Raw genomic sequence first — 24,050 nt, forward strand, 5'->3', positions numbered from 1 at the left:
GGCTCCCTCTGTGTTGTGGTCTAAGTTCTAAGCTGTTTGATTGAACGGCTATTTAAACCAGTCGGCTGCGACAGATCCACCATATTGAATCTGATAGTAAAATCATCATGATCACTTTGATTACTTTCAGTTCGAAAACTATAGTCAAGTATCGTCTATATTTTGTAAAGTTAGCACTAATTATTTTGAAACTCTCAATTTAAAGCCAAAATCTTAACGAACCTACGACCTTGGAATAAACGATTACATAATGGTAGACAATAAGGACCACATTAGCTTGAACAAACGACACAAATATAGCGCATTGTTCCTTTTGAGATTGTAACAATAAAGTTTAATTTACGCGAGTAATTGACAAGAAACTTTTAACTCTATGTACCTAGCCATAGAGTTAATATTTTATTGCTTCATTAGTGTACACCACATCATCGTGATAGAAATATCTGGAATCCTAACTCCTACACTAAAATCAACCGCTCATTATAATATTATGTGAGTAGTGACTAGTGACCGAGTGTTATTATTATTATTATTTTACTATCAGATATTACAAAGATCCAATGTGCAAGATTCAAGAAATAAACTTTTTGAAGTACAATAATGGTTAATGTCCTTTGGCTTTTGATTATAAGTAATACATTTTTTTAACCATCAATAACTTAAGTATAACAATAATGACATCTGATAAACTTTAAAGAAGCTAAATATTAAAATAAACACGTATAAAATGAATGACGGGCTTGGACGAGCATTGAGCAACATTTTTTTGATAAAGTAACATCAAAACTGCTATCGTAAAAAATATTCTATGTCGTCTGAATTCCATATATAAAAGAAGATAAAAACATCTAAAAAGCTTACATAACTGGCGCCAGAGAAGATATACATGTTATGAAATTCATAGCTGATAAACACAGCCAGCCAAAAAAACCCGAGACGAATGGGTCTCGGGCTTATTCCGATTGTCCATTGCCGACACCGGAAAATCACCGACAAAATTTAAATTTAATAAAATGCCACTTTACGACCGAGGCTATAGGTTATAGGCTCTACGCCACTAGAAACGGCGGCGGCATGGGTCGCTAGACCCATTACCCATGTCAGTAGAAAATGTAACCTATAGCCTAGGACAGGGATAGCGAACCAATGGCACGCGTGCTACCAGTGGCACCGGGCACGTGACTAGGGCATGGCGGTATTGGGAATTTTTGCAATACCGGTTTAATACCGGTATTGATTTTTCAAAAACCGGTATTCCGGTTTTTCGGTATTTTTGCGGTATTTATAAAAAAAAAAACACTAAATCCTTTATAATTTAATCGAATAAACAAAAAAACATTAAAATAAACTTGTTTATTCAAAGTTTAACAGTGATTTGTTCCTTATACTAAACAAATAACTAAAAAAAATCTTCCTTAAGTATAATTAACCAACAATTATTTAAACATTAAAAAAACGACTATCATTTACATATAAGTTTCCTGTGATGGAATCCAGACAGACCCGGAGAAACTGGAAGCAGTTCAAAATTGGCCAATCCCTAAGAACAAAACCGAAGTGCGGGCATTCCTCGGCCTATGCTCATGCTGGCATTTTGTTAAGGGTTTCTCGGAGATAGCCAAACCATTACATCGGCTGACATAAGATAAACGACAATTTAGTTGGGATGAGACTTCTGAAGATTCTTTTCAGAAACTGAAGAAACATCTGTGTGAAACACCAATCCTGGAGTATCCACAAACTGAAGGTCAGTTTGTAGTCAACACGGATGCAAGCAACACGGCCAACGGAGGGATGTTAGGTATCTCAAAAACAGAGTGAAAGAGAAGTTGTTATTGCATATTTCAGCAAATCATTATCTAAGCCCTCTGGATTCTCTCTAGAAACTAGTGTGTGACAAGAAAGGAACTCTTGGCTGTCGTAAAGACGCTACAATATTTCAACAAATATCTCATCGGCAGACAGTTTTTACGGTGAACTGATCATGCAGCCTTGAAGTGGCTACTGCAATTCAAGAATCCAGAAGGTCAAATAGCTCGATGGATTGAACATGAACAGCTCCAGGAGTTTGGCTTCAAGACAGAACACCGCAGCGGAAAGATGCATGGGAATGCCGACGCACTTTCACGAAGGCCGTGTTCGGAAGACTGCAAACATTGTGTTAAGCAGGAATCTTAAAGTTAACGAGAACAAGTGCTTCGGGGCTCTGGGAGAATATTGCTATGAGGGAGGCTCAAGAAAGAAATGACGACCATCGGCACATCATCACATGGAAGAAAACTGGAGTGCACTGGGCGCAATTGGACAGTCTGATACTTCAAAACGGAATACTCTACCGAAAATGGGAGAAGACTAACGGCAGATAGTTCTATCTTCAGATAGTTGTCCCAAGAACGAGAGTACCAGATGTTCTTCATAAAATACACAGCATAAGAGTCAGTCTTTCTTTCCAAATCCTTCGAACCCTAGCACGTAACATTATTATAATAATAAGTGTGACTAAGAAAATATATGCCAACACAGGACTCACACACACACAGCAAAACTATTATTTTACTAGCAGTTGATTTTGAGTGTATTGGTATACTTTCAAATTCAATTGTTTCATAAATCATAATATTGTGTTGAAAACACGTGTGCGTATACAAAAATACATTAAAGCTAAAATACCGAAAAACCGGTATTTTTCTCTTTAGCACCGGTATTTAAAAATTGTCTAAATGGTGCGGTATTACCGGTTTTCCGGTAATACCGATTACCGGTATCCATGCCCTACACGTGACATAAGAGCACGCCACTGGTCACAAAACTAGTATCGAAGTAATTATTTTGCCAACAATGAAGGATATAGATCCACCTCTGCATAGTGAGCACCAAATTAGGCAAATTTTTATATACGCACCGAATCACAAAAAATGACTTCTTCAGATAGACTTCAGAAGACAGAAAAGGGCACGTTATTACGAAGCGGTTCACTATCCCTGGCCTAGGTCATAAAGTGGCGTTTTATTTGAATTTTTGTCCGCGACGTCCCGGTGACGGAAGTTGTGGACAAGCGGCCTTATTCGCAGACAGACAAAAAACCATATCTGTGTGTGTCCTTAAAAAGAACGTTGAACTTTGAGGCAAATACGCTTGTCGGTTTTCCTTTGACTTGTTAACTAGAAACTTAGCGGAAAGTTTAAGCTGCGGGAACTACGAAGCAATGTTAAATAGTTGGTAATACAATAAACGAACTATTTTTGAGAAACTCTACACTACAGTAACACGATTTGAAAGAAATTGTATGTTTATTGCCATAGCTATAAAAGAAGTTGTCTTGTTTAACTATAGTATCTAGTTCAAAACACGTTTAAGTCTCGACTCTCAAGAGACAAGAACATTAGGGATAGTAGAGACAGATTACACCAATCTCCTTTAAAGTTTTTCCAAAGAAATAAGATGAATAACAATAGTATAAATAGATTTATTGGAACGAAGTTCCTTATCGCGCGTTGCAAAAGGGGCTAGACGGAAAAAGTTGTAACGACGCGACATGACACAAGAGTGTTGGTATATTAAGTACAATTTACAACTAGAGCAAAAGTGCTATAGTTGTAAGCCGTGCGGTAGGCGGTAGCGCGTGTTTCTCTCTCTCTCTTTTACGGCCGTTCCCAATATTTGATCTATCTGTGGTTGTGCCCTACTAGAGATAGGAATAGCTCACAATTGACATAAAATATATGTCTCTAATGTCTAATGTGAGTTATTCCTATCTCTAGTAGCGCAAAACCAGAGATAGATCAAATATTGGGAACGGCCGTTAGCATTTTTTTATAACTTCGTTCCATCCGGGTGTCCCTTGACACCTCTCAAGTTTTAATTTTATATTTAAATTATTGAAATAAGAAGATCTTCGATAATATAAATAATCTCCTTCAAAATTTTTTGCACGTGCCCGAGGCAAGTCCCGAAGCATAATCACGTGTTTTTAAACGATTTATAATTATTTATAAACGCATATTAATCGATAAACATAATCGATTACTATTAAAATTTCTATATTGCGCTCATTCAAACAAAAATCAAAATATACAAAATATTGTACAGTTTGCTTTAACCTTTAAGCGGGCGCGCGCTTTTTTGTAACGGAAGTGGTCGCGCGTAACCTAAAAGACGTCGTAGGTGAATTTGGAAAACAAAACACTTTTCATTCAAAATGATTTATTATTTTATAAATTTAATTATTACTCTTTTTAAAAGTAATCAATTCCACCCAGATAATTAAATGTATTTTAATAAAAACTTAGTTATAAAATCGGGTGACTCAAAGTAGTTTATCTTGTGTGAACAGGGTCAGAAAAAGTGATCGGAATTTTCTTATCCTAGTTCCGATTTTTTTTTCATCTAGCAATAACACTCCAATGTTATCGGTCAACGACGACTTAGTTTTATAAATAAACAGTACCTGGATGACCGAGCTTTGCTCGGTATAGCAAACACTTATTGACTTCGTGTTACTAAATAACGCCATCTGCTGGTCGTTAAAACAATTAGTTACCAACAAAATAGTATTATTATTCGCCAATAGATGTCAGGAAGAGTCATATTTTTCAGTTTATCGATTATCGATAAAACACGAATAAAAAGACATTTTATATATATATATATATATATATATATATATATATATATATATATATATATATATATATATATATATATATATATATATATATATATATATATACAGGGTGTAACAAAAATAAGTGATAATACTTTAGGGTGTGTACGTGTTCCTTGTAGAGAGTTCACCGTGAAAGTAGCAGCGCTGAAAGACCAAAAATTTTTTTCACTTTTGTATGAGGAAACTCGTCTTTCAGCGCTGCTACTTTCACAGTGAACTCTCTACAAGGAACACGTACACACCCTAGAGTATTATCACTTGTTTTTGTTACACCCTGTATATATATATATATATATATATATATATATATATATATATATATATATATATATATATATATATATATATATATATTTTACTTTAAACGAGCAATTCTTGTATAGTTCCGTACCCAAAGGGTAAAAACGGGACCCTATTACTAAGACTTCGTTGTCTGTCCATCTATCCGTCTGTCTGTCTGTGGCCAGGCTTTATCTCAAGAACCGCTATAGCCAGACTTCAGAAATTTTCACATATTATTATTGTGTATATCTGTTGCCGCTTAGATAACAAATACTAAAAACAAAATAATATTAATTCGTACGCGAGTCCGACTCGCACTTGGCTGATTTTTAACCCCCGACAAAAAAGAGGGCTGTTATTATTTCAGTGACATAGGCTATAATATATTTTATACTCGTGCGAAGCCGGGGCGGGTCGCTAGTAAAATTATAAGAGAGGCGCGGAGTCTTTTCGACGCCGGCGCCGAGACAAAAACAATTGAGCTCTTTTCTGCTAAGGGGGTGCGGAGAGTAAGAGTAAGCTATTTATTTGGTAGATAGATAAATAATGAAAAGCCACTGAGAGAATGACACGGATTCAACGAAAAATATCGATATTTTGAACGAAAATGTATTGAAGGGAGTCTTTTCGACGTCGCGCGACCGCTTGAAGGTTAAAGAAGCATGCTGCATGTAACCAAGCATATAAGTAACCACTAGTCAAGATGGTCTTCTTTACCAAAAGAGTCAAGAGACGGTGTATTAAAATAGTTCAGCATATTTTGATAGTAGCCTTTAGACGTTGCACTGGTCGTTGCCTTTACGATCTCTATACTATACATATTACACGAGAAGTATGTTACTACAAATAAAATAAACGAAGTGCTCCGCAAAACATTACTCTCATAAGAGGTTTCTTTTCTAACATGGTCCATGCGATAATCGATTGTATGCTCGTACATTAGAACTCAAATTCGATATTTACGACCTATTTATCTGAGTATAAAAGTACCTAACCCGTGTTCCTATCGCTATAAAGTGTATACTTCTTGGAATGAATTTCTCGGAACACAGTAATATGATTTAGAGATAGGTAGAAACGCGAAAAGTGGACTCGCCAATTGTATAAATATAGAAGACCTTAGGTTGCAATTATTTGTGTTATCATAATAAATGTACTTTTTAAACTTAAAATAACATTTATGTATTCTGTATGAAATGACATTTTAAATAAATATGTAGTAAATAGTAATGAGAAGTGTTCTATGCACATGGCCGGTTATATTCTGAATGTGAGTCAAACCAACTATTATCTATTCTGTGGTCAAACTAAGCTACTACAAGTCAGCCGATAAATCATGTACGAAAGAGAGCAACGTAGTTTTGGTGCACGTGTGTGCGTTAGCTCGTATAAATATAGAGTCCTTAAGAAATAATAAAGGTCATGCACTATTTCAGTTTTGTAACTGGTGTGAGTATGAACTATCAATAAATAATAGTTAGCCTGATCTCAATATGGACTTTAGCCTAGCCATGTGCCATAGCCCTCAGGTACAAGATATTCGCATGTCATTTATTGTCAATTGTGTTGCAATAGTTGTGAGTTGTGACACACTACGTAAGTTCATACAGAACTGCGGGGCTAAAATGGTCGCTTTAAAGAATCATGATATGAATCATAATAGGATTCATTTTTCTAAAATCGCAAAATGCATCATTTGCTGAATTGATTGAGAGGAATTGCTAAATGTGACCATTTTAGCCCCGCCGCTTTCATTGCATTAGTTGCATTTAGAGATCACGTGGTTTAAAGTTTATTTTCACACTCAGCTGCTACCTTTATATTTATTTATAGGTTTTTATAAAAGCAATCATAATATGAAATTACTAGATGACGCCCTCAACTTTTTGTCCTGGAAAAATGTACGGTTCCCGCGCGATAAACGTGTTTTGGCGAATCGTAGTTGCGGGCGTCATCTACTTTATAATATTAGTATGTATGTATGTATTTTCAGCGTAAGGTTTGGTACTACTAATATATATTCTGTGGTAAGGTTAACAAACGTGTCACGCACGTGCATAGTGCGAGTTATGCTACACCTAAACACAAACATTGCGCTGCAAAACTAAAGCCGCGCAGCGCTTTGATTTACAAACAGCTCTTAGATACAAAATAAGCACTACGTAAGCTGTTAGGTAGTGTTTATGTTATAAAAGTATTTATTACTTTTATAATAAGGCTCTATCAGTAACTATTCAGTAATCTGTGGCTCTACCAAGCAAGCATACAACTATGATACTCAATTTTATTAAAAACGCCTTTCAACCAAAACTTTATTAAGTATTCGTTATTTTAACTCCAGAAGTTCTGGACTTCTGAACCAGAACTGTCACGAAAACTTGAAATTCTATCACTGCTTACTATTTAGTTAGTACATGTGTTTGACATAGATCATATTATTTGGCAAATTAGTACATAATGTGTAACACTTATAATGCCCCCATTTCACTCTGGACCAAGATGGCGACGTGAATCATTGACAATTATCCCCTTATAACACGTTCGCCTGTGTTTGCCCATCTTGGTCAATGTATAGAGGCTGCATAACGCGTATTAATAGAGCAACGAATCTGTAATGTTACGCAAATCTTATCAGACACACGTCACAAACGCAACCGAGTGAAGCCAATGGAGGTTATGGGGCTAAGCCAATTTATACACACCCCATGATAAAACCTTCCTCAGAAATCAAAAGTAAAGATCTTTACTTACTGCCGCACTTGCAGAGATATTTAAACTTCAATTTAATGAAGAGTATGACAGCTAATGTGTGCGTAATTTAATTACAGTTTAAGTAATTAATATTGCTATATTTTAGGTCCATTGTTTGCTATTTCACTTTCGCTTAATTTGAACTTTAAAATGTGAAGTCTAGACACACATATTATAGTATAATGCCTACCGCCCAAAGTCCAAACATTTGTCCAATAACCAAGTAGATCCAAACATTACGCAAAATATTAAATCCGAAGGACTATATAGCCTCGTGTTTTGAAGTAGCAAACCTAGGTAATTTTTGGGGTTCCGTACCCAAAGGGTGAAAACGAGACCCTATTAATGAGACTTCGATGTCTGTCTGTCCGTCTGTCTGTCTCCAAGCTGTATCTCAAGAACCGCTATAGCTAGAGTTCTGAAATTTTCACAGATTATGTAATATCTGTTTCCGATATAACAACAAATACTAAAAATAAAATAAAATTTATATTTAAAGGGGGCTCCCAAACAAAAAACGTGATTTTTTTGGCCATTTTTGCTAAATATCAATAATGGCAACAGGTAGGCACTTGATATTTCTTACAAAGACCTTAATTATATGTCTATTTAAATTTTTAAGAATAATATTAAAATAAAATAAAAAATTAAGGGGGGCTCCCATACAAAACACAATTTTTGGTCTATGTTTGCTCTATAGCAGTACGGAACCCTTCGTGCGCGAGTGCGACTTCCACTTGGCCTTTTTTTAAGTACAACGTGCAAAAAAAATAATACGAATTGAAATAAATATACATAAAGGTTTTGTATTTGTACAAAACAACTACAGGCAATATCATAAAATGTACATTTAATGACTCTACCAGCAGAGCGACATAGCTCTGATAACTAATATGCCGGTGTAAGTGGTAATAAAGACTATAATTATTTCATGATAATATGAGAGAAAAAATAATACTAATATTGTTTTCTCTCTGGCCAGTAATAATAATAATAATATATATGGACGCTTCACACCACGTCAGTCTGGGGGCCTACTACAACCTCTTATAGCAGTATTATTTTAATCTTACTTTATGATTTCGTACCATCACCTCTTAAAAGTAAGATTACTTTATGATTGTTCCGTCAAGACGTTTTGTGACGTCATGTCCCAATATCATTCGCTCTCAGCGTACCATGAGCTCCATTTTAACACCGTTTGACAGATGAGCAAGATTACTTTAACGTCAAACTAGCGATCTTAAATCCGCTGTGAAATATCAACTTTTTTAAGATTGTTTTGCATTTTTTACTGTTTTTTAGTAAAATTATATTTGAAAATTGAGTACGGTATGACTTTAAATTACGCATATTATGTATTAACAAGAAAATTCTTAACTTTATTTGTATTTAAAGTTAACCATGTACATAAAAAAACGGCTTTTGCTTTGAGATAACCAAAGAATTAAATATTTACGTACCTTCTATTTACCTTATAATAGAAAATATCGAAACAGTCTTCAAAGTCGCGCAACTCACACACCACTTAAAATTTTTTTGTTTTAGCGTACCACAACAACACTTCACGTCTTAATTGGGTTTCAGCATTGGTTTTTCAACAATTGCACTATTTGATTTAATTCTTATTGTTAACAATTTAGCGCTGAATCGGTTTAATTTATTGAAATATTTAGGTGTAGTACCATTCGAATTCTCTACAGTCACTAATAAGTTTTTTCTACATTTGTTTAGACTAATTAGACACTTCATTTGTTTACACAATCGTGTGAGAGTGACAAAACGCTTTATAGCTGCTATCTCACTTCCACCCATGACAATTCATTTGTTTACACAATCGTGTGAGAGGAACAAAGCGCTTCATAGTTGCTTTTCTCGCTTCCACCCATTGATAAATGTAAACAAATAATTTGATATCGTTCGTTCTTTCCCATCACTTAGCAGGAATAAAACAAGATTGTTTTCATACACCTTAAAAAGTTCATGGTACGAATCAAAGTAAGGTTATTGTAATCTTACAACAAAGTGTTCTGGAAACATGATAGTTTTAGGAAAGGTTGTGGTAGGCCGCCTGGCCCCGTGCTAAGTACCTGAAGGACTTGTGTTACGGGCACCAGACAACGGAAATATATTTAATACTTTTTATACTATATATATATTTAAGATTTTTATTATATTATACACATATTTAATACACATCCATGACCCAGGAACTTTGAAAAAATTTTGTTCCGTTGGCGGGATTCGAACCCGCGACCCCCGGCTTGAGCTACCAATAGCCCACCAACTGAGCCACAGAGGTTGTTAAGTGGTCGCCAGTGGCAACAAACAGGAAAAACACACTAACGAATTTTACAATATCAATAGTTCAAACTATTGATGTTCGAATCATTGGACAATAAACGTGTGTTAGGAGCATAACGAAAATATCTAGGTATAACGAAGTAAATAAGCGAAATATAAGCTATGTTTTCCAACACTGAAAACATTTCCAACCGCGCATAACTATACATGACTATACAACGAAATGCCTCCACCGTTAGTAACGCTAGGAATTAATTACGTCAATTAGGCAGATAACGAGACGAATAAACAAATAAATGATACACACAACTAATTTAAGAACTGCGTTAAATGTTACTTACACAATTGACAGGTGTGTACAACGTTTAAAACCAATTTGAAATGCGCGTAAACGTGCGCCCGCGCCGTTCCAACGATAAGCTATCGCAACGACGACTGCCGTTACGGTACTAACGACGAATCGCGTTACGCGCCACAGAGTAACACAACGGCCGCAGACACGTCACTCGGTAAATATTCATGACTTCGTTCAAATTATTTTTGGGAATGACGCGTCGCTACTCACTAGTCACTAGTCGGTGTCTCGGTGCATCCCAGGAATGGAGATGAAAGTTTGGTGATAAATAAAGTTATGATGATACCATGTTGGCTTCGGCTTGGGCAAAAATCGACCTGCGGTCGGAGTCTCTACTTTGCATTACTTTTCTACTAAGTGCGTATCATAACATATATCATATATATCATAACTAATATAACAAAAAGTAGGTCATATGCCCAGAATTCAGAAGATCCCTTACTAACAAACATTTTTAATTAATAACAATTTTCATTAAAAAAAATTCATATAAAGATGCTTCCCAAAAAGAATTTGAACCAGTCTATAAATCCCAAAAAAACGTTGCCAAAAGCAAAATATAAGTTAGTCCGTGTCCTATAAGACTATAGACTAGTGTCTCTGAGAGACATCAACAAGTTTGTGCCTATTACCGCGCGCGTGATCTTGGGTCGTGACGCGCTGCTCTCGTGGAGGAAAACCTATCGAGGCTATATTGTTACCGTGTTATGTACTACAATTTTACGGTCGCTATACGGTTGGCGAGTGGCGACGTAATAATATTTACTTTATTACTTTATACTTTACAGCTCATACGCTACATTCTCTTATATTAGCAATATATTGGCCTGAAAAATAAAATGCTCTTCACTTTCTAGCGATTTTAGATCTACGTCGATTGTACTGTCGAAGAAATTGGTTCCTAGGCAGCTGATGGACCTACGCCACTTGGTAGGCTTATCATGTCAATTCAATGTTAGATATGATCTTTCGGATGGGTTTGACTTATTTATTTTTTATTTATTTAAACATTTATTGCACACAAGACAGTATTTACATAGAAATTGACACAGAAAAACGACACAAAGGACTGCTTATTTCCAAAGAAATTTCTTACAGCAGCCCTACGGAGAGAGATGTGACATAAGACATCAGACAGGGCGTGCACAAATACAAAATTAAACTTTGAATCTATGTTATATACTTACATAACTAATAATAATAATAATACTATATGAATTATAAATAATAATAATAAATACTATACAATATGTCTATAATACATAAATACTATATGTATATTTAATAACGGTACTTAAATGGATTGAGATTCATGAAGATGCTCCTTTAGGCGTCTCTTAAACACACCGATGGTAGAGCTATCACGAACAGTGTGGGGAAGCGAGTTCCACAATCTGACTGCATGAACTTAACGCGATAAAATTACTTAGGTCCGCCATCTGCCTAGGAATCAACTTCTCTGATAAGTGATAGCACATGCCATCAGCCGGCCTATTATGCACACAACGAGAAAGAGAAAAAAATAAAGAAAAAAATCTCTATTGACCCTGCCTTACATGACATACATTTTTTCTCGTGTAGATCTGTCATTTGTCTTATCAATTAGAGATAATTATTGTATTTTTAAGGGTTTCGTACCCAAAGGGTAGAAACGGGACCCTATTACTGAGACTTCGATGTCTGTCCGTTTCTCTGTCTGTCTGTCTCCAGGCTGTATCTCAAGAACCGCTATAGCTAGACTTCTGAAATTTTCACAGATTGTGTATTTTGGTTGCCGCTATAACAACAAATACTAAAAACGAAATAATATTAATATTTAAGGGGGGCGCCCATGTACAACAAACGTGATTTTAGGGTTCCGTACGCAAAGGGTAGAAACGGGACCCTATTACTAAGACTTCGATGTCTGTCCGTCTGTCTGTCCATCTGTCTGTCCGTCGGTGTGTCTGTCTCCAGGCTGTAACATTTTCCATTTTAAAAGCGCCCAACAAACAGAAAATCGTTGCTAAACAATTCAAATCTTTTTGTTACTGCACAGCTGTTTTGATTTAAGGGGTACCAGGGTTTTTTATAAAAGCTTTTGACACCAATTTTGTTGACATCGCGCGCTAAAAACGGAAGTCCACGCGGAGGAAGTCGCGGGCAACAGCTAGTAATTTATAAGTGCTCCTACACTAGAAAATGTTTACTAACTTTTACTTACGTTTTATAACATTTAAATCTAGTATTGGCTCACCGCATACCCCGTTGTCACCATTATAAAAGGTTTGCAAACAAAAGGTAACACTTTTATTTTGTTATAATTTTTTAACTTACGTTTACTAAACATTTTCTAACGTGAAAACATTTTTAACATTTTTTAACATTTGTGATTAAATGTTTGCTAACAAATGGTTACTAAACATTTTCTAACGGCTGTGTGGGATCACCACAAGTTAGGGAAAAAGAGATAGATATATTATGTCGATATCGACAATATAACTACACTCGAGAGTGAGATATATCTCGCTGTAAGCATGCTAGACGGGATGGCAAAGTAAGAAATCGCGCTCTTGTGTACTGCACCCACACTTGGTCAGTAACGTCACTATCACACCTGCGGCCCAGACTGCCCAATTTAAATAAATAGGAAATCGTCATAGAAACTAGTATTCTCTTATTTGCTAGACGCCAAACGACGATTATTTTGTGCCTGACATAATATTGCCCGGTTTCAAAGATTTTTTTTAAATAGGAATCTAATCAAAAAGTTGACCAATCAACAAATCTATGAAAAAGATAAAGTCCCTTAGAAACAGTAACACTTATTTTATATTTCTGAGGTTTAAAAAAAATATCTATTTAGCGACGGTGTCGATTGGTTGCATTTTGAAGATAGCTGAAAAAGCACTAGAGAATAGATAAACTCCTGTCAAAAAAAAAACCTTAGAAACAAGGCATTACTCATCACAACAGATTCATATTAGTTCTCTCCATGTCTGCTATTACAGCATTAAAGTTAATAAGAGCCGAGTTCTTTATTCCTGTACACGAGCACAGAGCACACAATATGAGTGTCGTATGACATTGAACTTGCATTACATAATGAGCTAACCGATACAAATAGACAGTCGGACACCTCTATATTGTTATTACTAGTTATTGCACCATTGGACTCCTTATTGTTATTAAGACCACCAAAGCAACACCCTAGAATAATCTGTACATAAGTAGTTTGCTTTTATTTACTTTTAATTTGTCTTTTGAAATGGATTCTTATCTAATTGAAGAAAAAGAAAAAACATAACTCTATTAAGAAAGAAGAGCTAGCCTCGATACCCTATGGAGAAAAAAGAGAAGGCATAATATGCCTTCATAGTCTATGGGAGAAATAAGTGTATTCCTTCATACTTTACGAAGGAAAAAGTCTATGCCTCATTCATATCATTATTTCTAAGGAAAAAGGTGTAAAAGTCTTACCGAGAGCTATCGAAGTAGTGGTTGTATGCGTAAGGGATGAGGCTCACCCCAATACTGATTGACTCTGCGACAAAATCACTTTTATATAGTTAAATAATTAACTAACGCGGAAACAGGAAGGATGCGTTTTTGTTACTATTCCAATTTCAAATTACGCTCCATTAGATAGATTGTTCGCGCCCCTTTGTTGGAGTCGATTGTTTTTTTTTCAATTAGGTTTAAGAATGAGATTGGAATCTTTGGTCTGAACTCTGAAGTCTGGGTATTGAAGTTCCTACGCCTTAAATTCAATGGACGTCTTCTAGTGTTCTTTGCTATCAATTCCTATTACTATTTAGTATTTACTATTACCAGAATAAGATAAGACTATATTTTGACACGTTTTTTTGCGTAGCTACCGTAATTCGTTCGTTACATATCGTTTTGACTTTTGAGTTAACTGGTAGTTTTCAGGTAAGTCAAGATTTTAAAATAAATTTCTGTAAATTATATTTCTTGGTACTATTCTTTTTATATCTAGTAAAACAATGTTTTTTTCTTAAAGTTTTTAATCATCATAATATTATTACGCGAACGAAAAACTTTGTAATCCTTTTTACGAAAAATGGGGAAACGTAGGTGCATGAAATTTTGCACAGTTATACTTTATATGGTGAAGGAGTGCATTGAACTAATATTATTTTGAAATTATTATATTACTCTTTTATTTATGGTTGAAGTCTGTTGACAACAAGTTGACAAATTGAAAATGGATTAGTTTTTTTTTTTAATTGAATTTAAGATACTATTAGACAATGCTTACACGGCCAGTCTGAGATCAGCTAAGTCCCAGAGACAAGAGTTGAAAAAAAATGATAAAGTCAATATTTTTTACAAAATATAGGTAGTAGTCCTAATGTCGTTGAAACTAAGGTCAAATTTCGACCATTGGGCGATCTCTAGTTATTATTAACTGTCCAAACAACAAGATAATGTCAAACTAACTGCGTAAGTAACGCACCAAAGTGTATTCACACTTCTAAAATTAGATTCACAGATATATAAAAATAAAGTGTGACACATTTATATCTCAGTTTTAGGATCTCCCACTAGACAGATGTGATCAACATTTTATGTGATACCTAATTTAATTGGCATTTTAGGTTTTAAAACAAAACTACTAATAAAAACTTGCTAAGTTTAAGGTAATTACTAAATAGTTTGTTATAGTAGCAAACATCTGAACTAAATAGTAGAGCATCGGGTTGTACCTAGTCCTTTAGAATTTTTTTCCAGTCTTATAACAATTTCGAAGTGTCTTGTTTACAAAAATATTAAAATATACTATAAGTAAAAAAATATAAAAAATCAGCAATGTGCGAATCGGACTCGCTCACGAAGGGTTCCGTACCGATATAGAGACAAAATAGGAAAAAAAAATAGTGCTTTTTGTATAGCCCTGGACTCCCTTAATTATTTATTTTATTTTAATTTTATTATTAAATGTTAAAGTACAGATAGATATAATTGAGGATTTTGTGAATATTTCAAGTGTCTACATGGTGCCATTATGGATTACGAGCCAAAAAGGCCAAAAAATCACGTTTGTTGTATGCCCCCCCCCCCTAAATAATATTAACTCTTTTTTTAGTGTTTGTTGTTATAGCGGCACCAAAATACACAATTGCTGAAAATTTCAGAAGTCTAGCTATAGCGGTTCTTGAGATACAGCCTGGAGACAGACAGACAGACAGACATCGAAGTCTCAGTAATAGGGTCCCGTTTTTACTCTTTATGTACGGAACCCAAAAAAGGTAAAGCATTTCTGACTCATATTTGGCCAACATACACACTGCGCGTAAATTTGGCAGCTTGCCTATTGGAACCATCCGTCCTTAAACTAATACTGAATAATGAATTATATATAACTATAAAGCCTATTCCCGATTCATATATTTTAATTATATCGTTATGAATTATATTTCATCACCATGATAAATCATAGAACTGAAGAAAAGACGTATTTCTAAATTTGTTACTATTCGATTACCTTAATGTTTTTAAAGACTGCGAAAGAATGGTGTGCAAAATATTAGTTTTTTTTTGTCATTTTATTATGTTGCACCTGCAAACTAAACTGGAAAGCCGCCAAATTCGACGCATACAAAAATATAACTTTAGTGTCAGCGGTATGCAAATAATCGGCCAAGTGCGAGTCGGACTCGCGCACGAAGGGTTTCGTACCATTACAGAGCAAAATTAGGCCAAAATTTGTTTTTTTTTTTTTGTATAGGAGCCCCTCTTAATTTTTTATTTTAATATTATTATTAAATATTAAATTACACATATAACTATGGACTTTGAAAAAATTCAAGTTCCTACCTGTTGTCATTATTGCTATAGTGCTATAGACAGAGCAAAGAAGGCTAAAAAAATGACGTTTGTTGTATGGGAGCCCCCCTTAAATATGGGGGTCATTTTATTTTGTTTTTAGTATTTGTTGTTATAGCGGCAGCAGATATACATAATCTGTGAAAATTTCAACTCTCTAGCTATTACCGTTTTTGAGTTACAGCCTGGAGACAGACAGATGGACAGACATCGAAGTCTCAGTAATAGGGTTCCGTTTTTACCCTTTGGGTACGAAACCCTAAAAAGTTACATACCGATAGTATCATAATTTTGGCGAACGTTTATCTTAACATCGTCTGGACAAAAATAGGCACCTGCTTGGGCTATCAACAGATGCAAACTATGGAGGCATTAAGATCGAATCAAAACACAAAATGTAGAGTTTGAAAAGAACCAGTCTCTACAATTTTTTTAATACATATTATATACTTCTCATACTTCATACAAGACACCAGCGATACTTTTCCGGACGGTTATATTATATATTTACAGTAAATATATTTTATTCGTAAGAGTATTGTAAATACCTATCTGATGCCAGTCATCAGATAGGTAAATACCTAAGATAATTAAGAGTATTGTAAATACAATACTCTTAATTATATCCCTGGGATCCCACTCTATCAGTAGTTTGTAACTAATTATATTACCCTGGGCCCTTTGCCCAGCATTGGGACAGCACAGGCTAATCAAAAAAATTATATATGTACGAGCTTTTGCCCGCAGCTTCGCTCGCGTTAAGAAGTATTATTATATATAACCCACTATATTCACCCCTATTTTAACCCCTTGGGGTTGAAATATAGCAAAATCCTTTCTTAGCGGATGCTTACGTCATAACATCTACCTGCATGCAAAAAATCAGCCCGATCCGTCCAGTGGTTTGGGTTGTGCGTTGATAGATCACCATGTCAGTCAATCACCTTTGAGTTTTATATATAAAAAAAGAAGAAAGAAGATATTACAGGTCCACTTTATGATCGCAATCACTCTTAAAGACTCGATGAAAGAACCCTATCGCTTTCTTTCTCTATCACCAAATTCTCTCTAGTGCATCAAAAACTCAAATTCGATGCGCTATTCCGTATAACATATTCACGATGCCTTACGTTAGGGAAACCTGTCATCAACTCGCCCGCAAACCTTACGTGAATAAGGTGATACACTTGCAGTTGCGTCGTACATAATAAAACAGCGGCCGAGGCCGTGACCTCGAAATAGTCGATTCGAATTCATACGACAGTAGGGGGTCAATGAGTTTGATGATACGAAGAGCGGCTTAGGCTTAGGTATACGAATGACTCCCAAGTCTTTGAAGAAATTGGTTTCTCTTTAATGCCAGCTTGCTTAGCACGGGGATTGAAATTTGTTTCCGATCTTTGTAGACAAAATATAACTATAGTTTTTTTGATAAGAGATCCTACGTTTAAGTAAATAAGGTCGTAGATTCATTGTCAATGTCATTTTATTTTGAAGTGCATTTTGTGGACTGTTTTTATTACCCATTTGTTTAGCGTGGGAAAATTGATAATTCCACCCTCAAAGAATCTACATCGTCAAAGTGCTAGACAAATTGTGTAACATTTTATAAAATGTTTATAAATCCGAGCTCGCAAAACAATAGGTCGTAAAAGTTGCTCGAAAAACTTACATAAAAAATGATTATTGTTGCCGATGAATCTACGACCTTATTTACTTTAAATCAGGAACTATTTTCCAAGAAACTATAGTTATTTCTTGTTTTTATCTATTTCTTCTAGATCGACAATCCCCGTGCTAGGACAGCAGATATACACGTAGAATGTAGACGGTGTGCCTAAGTTTTAATATCCACCTCTACACTTTATCGGGTGCATCTGCTGCCCCTCGCACGTCATCAGGTGACATATTGTACAGATGCGTAGGGGGTAGGCCGATGTGTAGAGACTTTTCAGGTTTAAAACCGAAAAAACGGTGCATAAAGGTCCCATATATACAAGGAGGCTGATCAAATCTCCGGACCGAGTGAATTCCCGTGTGTCGGTATCGGCCTGCGCTCAGTCCGACTGGATTCAATTCACCTCCGCGTATAGCGTGACTGCTAAGAAACGTGTAATTTCTAAAAGAAGTGGCTGATTGACTAATGGCATTTTAGGACAATAGCGGAACGATTATAGACTGCTGACACGCCGAGAGAAGATAGTTTCGTCGGAAGTAAAATAAATCTGAACGTATCGTAATCTTAATTTAAAATGATCGTTCTGTCGTCATCGTGATGTGGGCTGCGACGTAAATACACGACGCCTCGTGCTAGACCCACTGACCTAGAGTTATCACTGGACACACCCACTCGCCCGAATATCAGTGAGAAACAGTGTAGAATATCGTTTAATTGAGCGTTTAATTCATTTGGATCGAAATGAAAAGAAAAAACTCAACCTAATCTATGTGCCATAGTCTATGTTAGGCCTGGAGATGGTGACACAAAATTTTCGGTAATTTGTACCTGGCTGGCGGTTCTATAGTGCAGAGGCAGTGACGGATTAGCCCTTAATCAAATTAAGCAATTGCCTAGGGCATCACTTCTGAAGTTCTGAAGGAGCACCAGAAGAGTAAAGGTTCAAAAACCGATTCTAGTTGAGATACAGATAGGGGGGCCCACAGGCATGGATTGCTTAGGCCTTAGGGCATCAAGTAGTCTTAATCCGTCACTGTGCAGGGGTATAATTACGTAAAGGCGAAAAGGAAAATGATGGTCATAGCGCTCGCACTGGCAGCCCAAACGCGTGGGCGTTAAAGGTTCGCGCACACTCTGTCGGCGCGTGCCGGGGCGGGTCGGGGCGCAGCGCAGCGCAAAATGCGCTATAGCACACTATTGCCGGGTCGGGTCGCATCGCATTGACGGTTTTTAACGCTCACTGTGCCGGGGCGTGCCGGGGCGGGTCGGCGCGCAACGTATTGACGGATTTTGAGCCCAGGCTTGCCGGGCCGCATCGCATCACATCCGCGCGCCGCTTGCTATTATATAGCACACTGTTGCCGGAGCGCAGCGGGTCTTGTCGGGCCGTGTCGCATTGACTAAAATCCGCCGAGCAAAAATCCGCGCCGATGCGCCCCGGCACAGTGTGCGATACGCGCATCCGCTTCCATACAAATTGTATGGAGGCGGATTTTTGCGATGCGCCCCGGCACGGCCCGTCTCAGTGTGCTTACTCCTTAATCGAACGTGTCGGACGAGTGTCGAACGATTTGTTCCACAAAAATGCTTGTATTTTCAGATAGTCGAAATAAAATATGTAGGCGGTAGCGTAATGCCATACTTCTCGGGTGTGGCTTACATAGTCTAAGCGATAAGTTGAGAATGGCGAAATATAGAGATAAGGATCATAAAAATACGTGCGATAGCTCATTAGATTCGGGAAGACGTCTAGAAAAATGTATCGGAAGCGTGTATTAGCACACAAAAATTGCAAAAGTTATAAGCAAATTATGTTGCCAAAAAAAAGGTATTACGTTTTTTGTTAAAAACTCCGAAACTATTAACATTTAAGAAGTTTAAAAAAAATATTCTTAAAGAGGAGGAAATTTCCATAAGAAAACTCCCAACTCCCGGAATTCTATCTCTATTATTTATAATTCTAATTTAACGCTGAAAGTAAGCCTCCGCGCGGCATTTTTAGGTAGCGCGCGCGGCTTCAAAACCGAGCACGTCACACTGATTATTTTTTTAAAGGTATTAAAATATATTAATTTAAAAATTTCGAAAACGTATGGTGTATTCCGAACACTTCAAAGAATTTGCTCCCGTTGGAAATTTAACTTCAAGTTAATTTTTAACAAATTAGACAAATGTTAACTAACGAAATTTTTTCGAACTTTCGTCCTCATTGTACTTTAAATAAAATCTTAAATAATTTTCGTAAATATTTTTCACTTCGTGGAACCCTTGATATAAACATACTTAACAAGATCACGCCATAAAAGTTAAAACAAATTTAATACTTTTTTTATAATATTTTTTTAACTTGAACAAAAAACTAGAAATCCAAGTAATATTATGTCAAAAAAAATTTTGTTTCATTTATTATCACGTAATTGTTTTCATATCAATGAAGGACATGTATTAACTAAAAAAAAATTTTTTCCGCCATTTGCTATTTCGATGCTTTTAAAAAAAAAATTCTTACCTTTATTCTCTTGAAAATATTATGATTTTTAGAAACAAAATTTTTCTTAATAACAATATTTTATAGTTTATAATCGTTTTTTTAATATTTCTATTGTTTAAATTATTAGTTTAAAAAAAATTCCTCTTAAAAATAATGATTGATCGTCCTCAATATGGTCACAAAAACAAAAAAATTGTGTGGTATGGCAGCCTGGGACCTGTCGGAAAAGTATGGCAAGTGATTTTCTTGAATGGCTACTCGACGATGATTAGCTGTGCAAAAATTAGCCTGGTACAAATGGTTAATTTTTTTTAATTAAAATTAATGTATTCGCATCGCACAGTGTACGCAGGAGACGAAAAATCGGAAATTTTCAATTTTCTTCAATTTTGAATAAGCATTAATATTATGAATGCAGGAGTAGAACACCCGCGTGTCAATTCGCAATAGTTTTGATGCTACGAGTTACCAAAGTTTAGCGTTTTTTTGCGGCCCGGAAGGGAAAAATCCATATTTCTCCAAAACTTTTACGTACTAAATAAAATTTTGTATACCACCTGAAAGCCTATTAAATAAGGCATATTTCAAGCTTTTTTCCTAATTCGCCGTATCAACATTTTACAAACAATAAAATAATTTTCATTTTTAGCTTTTTATTTTTTTATCCAAAACTAAACAAAAGATACACAATTACAGATAACAAATTAAAGGTATACAAGCATTCTATACGCACAAAAAAAATCACCCATGAGATCCACTTACTACCACTGCTAAATCAATTTATTTAATTTACAAACTTAATTGTCAACAGGGTTATCAAACGACGCAACGCTGTATTATTTGTAGTCTTTTCGTTTTCGCGTGACCATCACTTACCTTGATTTTTTAAATAAATACTAGAAATAATATTAATTGTTTGAAGTATTACGAACTGAGATCCGATTTATTTACCGACTTCCAAAAAAAGAGGAGGTTTTATATTTTTTCTAAGATTTATTTTTGATTATTTTTCCGACCCAAATATCGACCAATAGAATTGCACCATTCGACGTCACGTGGTACAACCTACATGGTATTATACTGATAATTTTTTGAAAATTTTCTCTGGTAGTTGCTATATATAAAAGACAAACACGTCAAACTGACAGGTTGAATTCAATTGTGTCTCATGGTGCAATTATATTGGCCGACATTTGGGACGGAAAAATAATCCCCCGAATACCACACGAGCTTCAAAATTATCTGGCATTTCCCTCAAGGTTCCCTGTAAACAAATAAAGTCGTCAAGTTTTTCAGGTTAAAAAATCACGAGCGCGAAGCGCAAATGATTTTTCCTGAAAAATCCTTCATTTGTTTGCAACGAACCTATCGGGAAATATCCGATAATTTTGAAGCTCTTGTGGTATTATAAGTGATAATTTTAAATATACTCATTAAAAGCATATATAACTTTCATACTGTAAATGTTAATATATTATGTGACTATTTCTATTGCATTATTGACAGCCATCCATTGAAAGACGTATGGTGGCAGCCCTAGCGTAGGATTTCACGATCAAATATCTCCAGTTGTAGGGCATTTTCAAAAAAATGTGTACCCCTGGTTTTTACCTTGTCCCTTGACTTCGCTACAGATTATTTGTAAAAAATTACATACTAACATTTTGTAATTTTAATGTAGGAGCAAAAACAAGTTTTCTTTTATTAAAATACATTCACGTTTGTATAAAATTTTATTTAGTATGAGATTTATAAGGGTTTTTAAGTACCGAAAACTATTAAATTCACCTGTCCCCTTCCCAGAAGTTGAAACAAAATCTTTAATAACTATTTTTTTTTCATAAAGTAAGTTACTTAAAAAACATATGTTAGATTCCTAAATACTTAATGTATCAATTGAATGTCTTGTTATTGAAAAATGTAACATAATTTAACTACAAATTAATTAAAATTATAATCATGAAAAAACAACCCGACCGGAATGTTCTGTTTAGTGACCGTTTTTTTTAGTTTTATAAACATACTACAAAAATATTTTCGGCACTAAATGATAGCACTATATTTCATTGTACATCGAGAAACTCCAATTTGAATTTAGTAGTTAAAAATCTGCTACAAGACGCGGACGCAGGTTGGACGGTTCTTCAGGAACGGTTTATTTGTTCAGATAAGTGACCATATTTTGTAAGCATTATTATACTTTCTCCAACTGTTTTTACTGTTGACACGTTGCAAAATTAGCTTAGTATTTAGTATAAAAAATGAAATTGTGATAACTATTATCGGTTATTTACAAACACTTTAAAAGTTAAAGAAAGTAATATTACGTGACTTCCGATTTGTGACTTTTCGTATGGTCACATATAATGGCCGGTCATTGATATTTTTAGATTTATATAATAACATTTTTTTTAAATGAAATAAAGGGGCAAACGAGCAAACGGGTCACCTGATGAAAAGCAACTTCCGTCGCCCATGGACACTCGCAGCATCAGAAGAGCTGCAAGTGCGTTGCCGGCCTTTTAAGAGGGAATAGGATAATAGGGGAGGGTAGGGAAGGGAATAGTTGAGGGTAGGTAAGGAAATAGGGTAGGGGTTAGGGGATTGGGCCTCCGGTAAACTCACTCACTCGGCGAAACACAGCGCAAGCGCTGTTTCACGCCGGTTTTCTATGAGAACGTAGTATTTATCCGATCGATCCGGCCCATTCGTGCCGAAGCATGGCTCTCCCACGTATAAACTAGACATCGGATTATATGCATTTGCATACTTGCATATGCAAATGCATATAATGTCACTTTTTAGGCGATAGTGCATATTTTGGCAATTTTGCATATTTCGGTAGTTTAAATTCCATGGGCATTATGATGGCAATCGGAAAATGTTGGTAGACAATTATTATTGACGTATAATAAATAAATAAAAACTAAAAAGTCTTTATTTCAAGAACTTAAAAATCCTGGATTTTATGAAATTATAAAAATTGGCGCTTTTATTAATGTCACTGCCGGAAAAGTCTTCAAAAAAATTATAAATTTTAATATTAAGTGACTTTTGATTGTGCATATTTTGTGCATATTTCGACCACTTCTAGTGCATATTTGCATGCATATTTCGGCACTTTGTACGTGCATATAATCCGATGTCTAATAACAACTTAGGAATTCGTAGACATGTGAACACATCTTTATGATTATGAGATGTTCGTCCCTCTAATTAATGAAGTTAAATGTATGAAATCAAAGAATTTTTTACTTTTATAAGTAGTGCAACAATAAAAATGTTAAAATACTTTTATTTTTGTGTTATAAAAACTTCTTTAAATATGTTAAATATTACTTACTCATGTAAAAAAATGAAAAATAACCTAGTGGGTTGATCGCATATGGATTAAAAATAATTGCTACTCTTGTGGATCCTTGAAATTATCTAAGTATATATTTTTTAATAAACAATTAAATATGCATTTCACTAGATTAAATAAACGAAGAAATCCATTTATTGCTGTATTTTTTTGTATTAAATTATATTTTACATTTAGTCGCACAACGGAATCTGTTTCGTCGAAAATTCGATTTTGTTTCAAGAATATCAGAATAATATAACGTTTTCGGCGTTCTTTTTAACTTATTCCATTAGTTCAATATTTTTCCTTGTATATAACATTCAATCAAAGGTAAATAAATGACCTTAA

The 24,050-nt window shown here is 35.2% G+C and overlaps 1 protein-coding gene across 3 annotated transcripts in view; it reads right to left on the reverse strand.

Moving 5' to 3' along the window:
* The window catches only part of LOC121739858 (zinc transporter foi), a 46,935-nt gene that overhangs the window by 14,642 nt on the left and 8,243 nt on the right, over positions 1 to 24,050 (reverse strand). The window contains exon 2 of one of the 3 annotated variants that reach the window (XM_042132446.1): positions 13,818 to 13,881. The exons of 1 other annotated variant lie outside the window; for it this stretch is intronic. The gene's annotated coding sequence lies outside the window, so the exon portion shown is untranslated. Of the gene's footprint in view, positions 1 to 10,344; positions 10,439 to 13,817; positions 13,882 to 24,050 lie in introns of those variants that run through there. One more of the 3 variants, XM_042132445.1, reaches the window with a different exon arrangement.

This window comes from Aricia agestis, chromosome 2 (genome assembly GCF_905147365.1).
Source record: "Aricia agestis chromosome 2, ilAriAges1.1, whole genome shotgun sequence".
Lineage (NCBI taxonomy): Eukaryota > Metazoa > Arthropoda > Insecta > Lepidoptera > Lycaenidae > Aricia > Aricia agestis.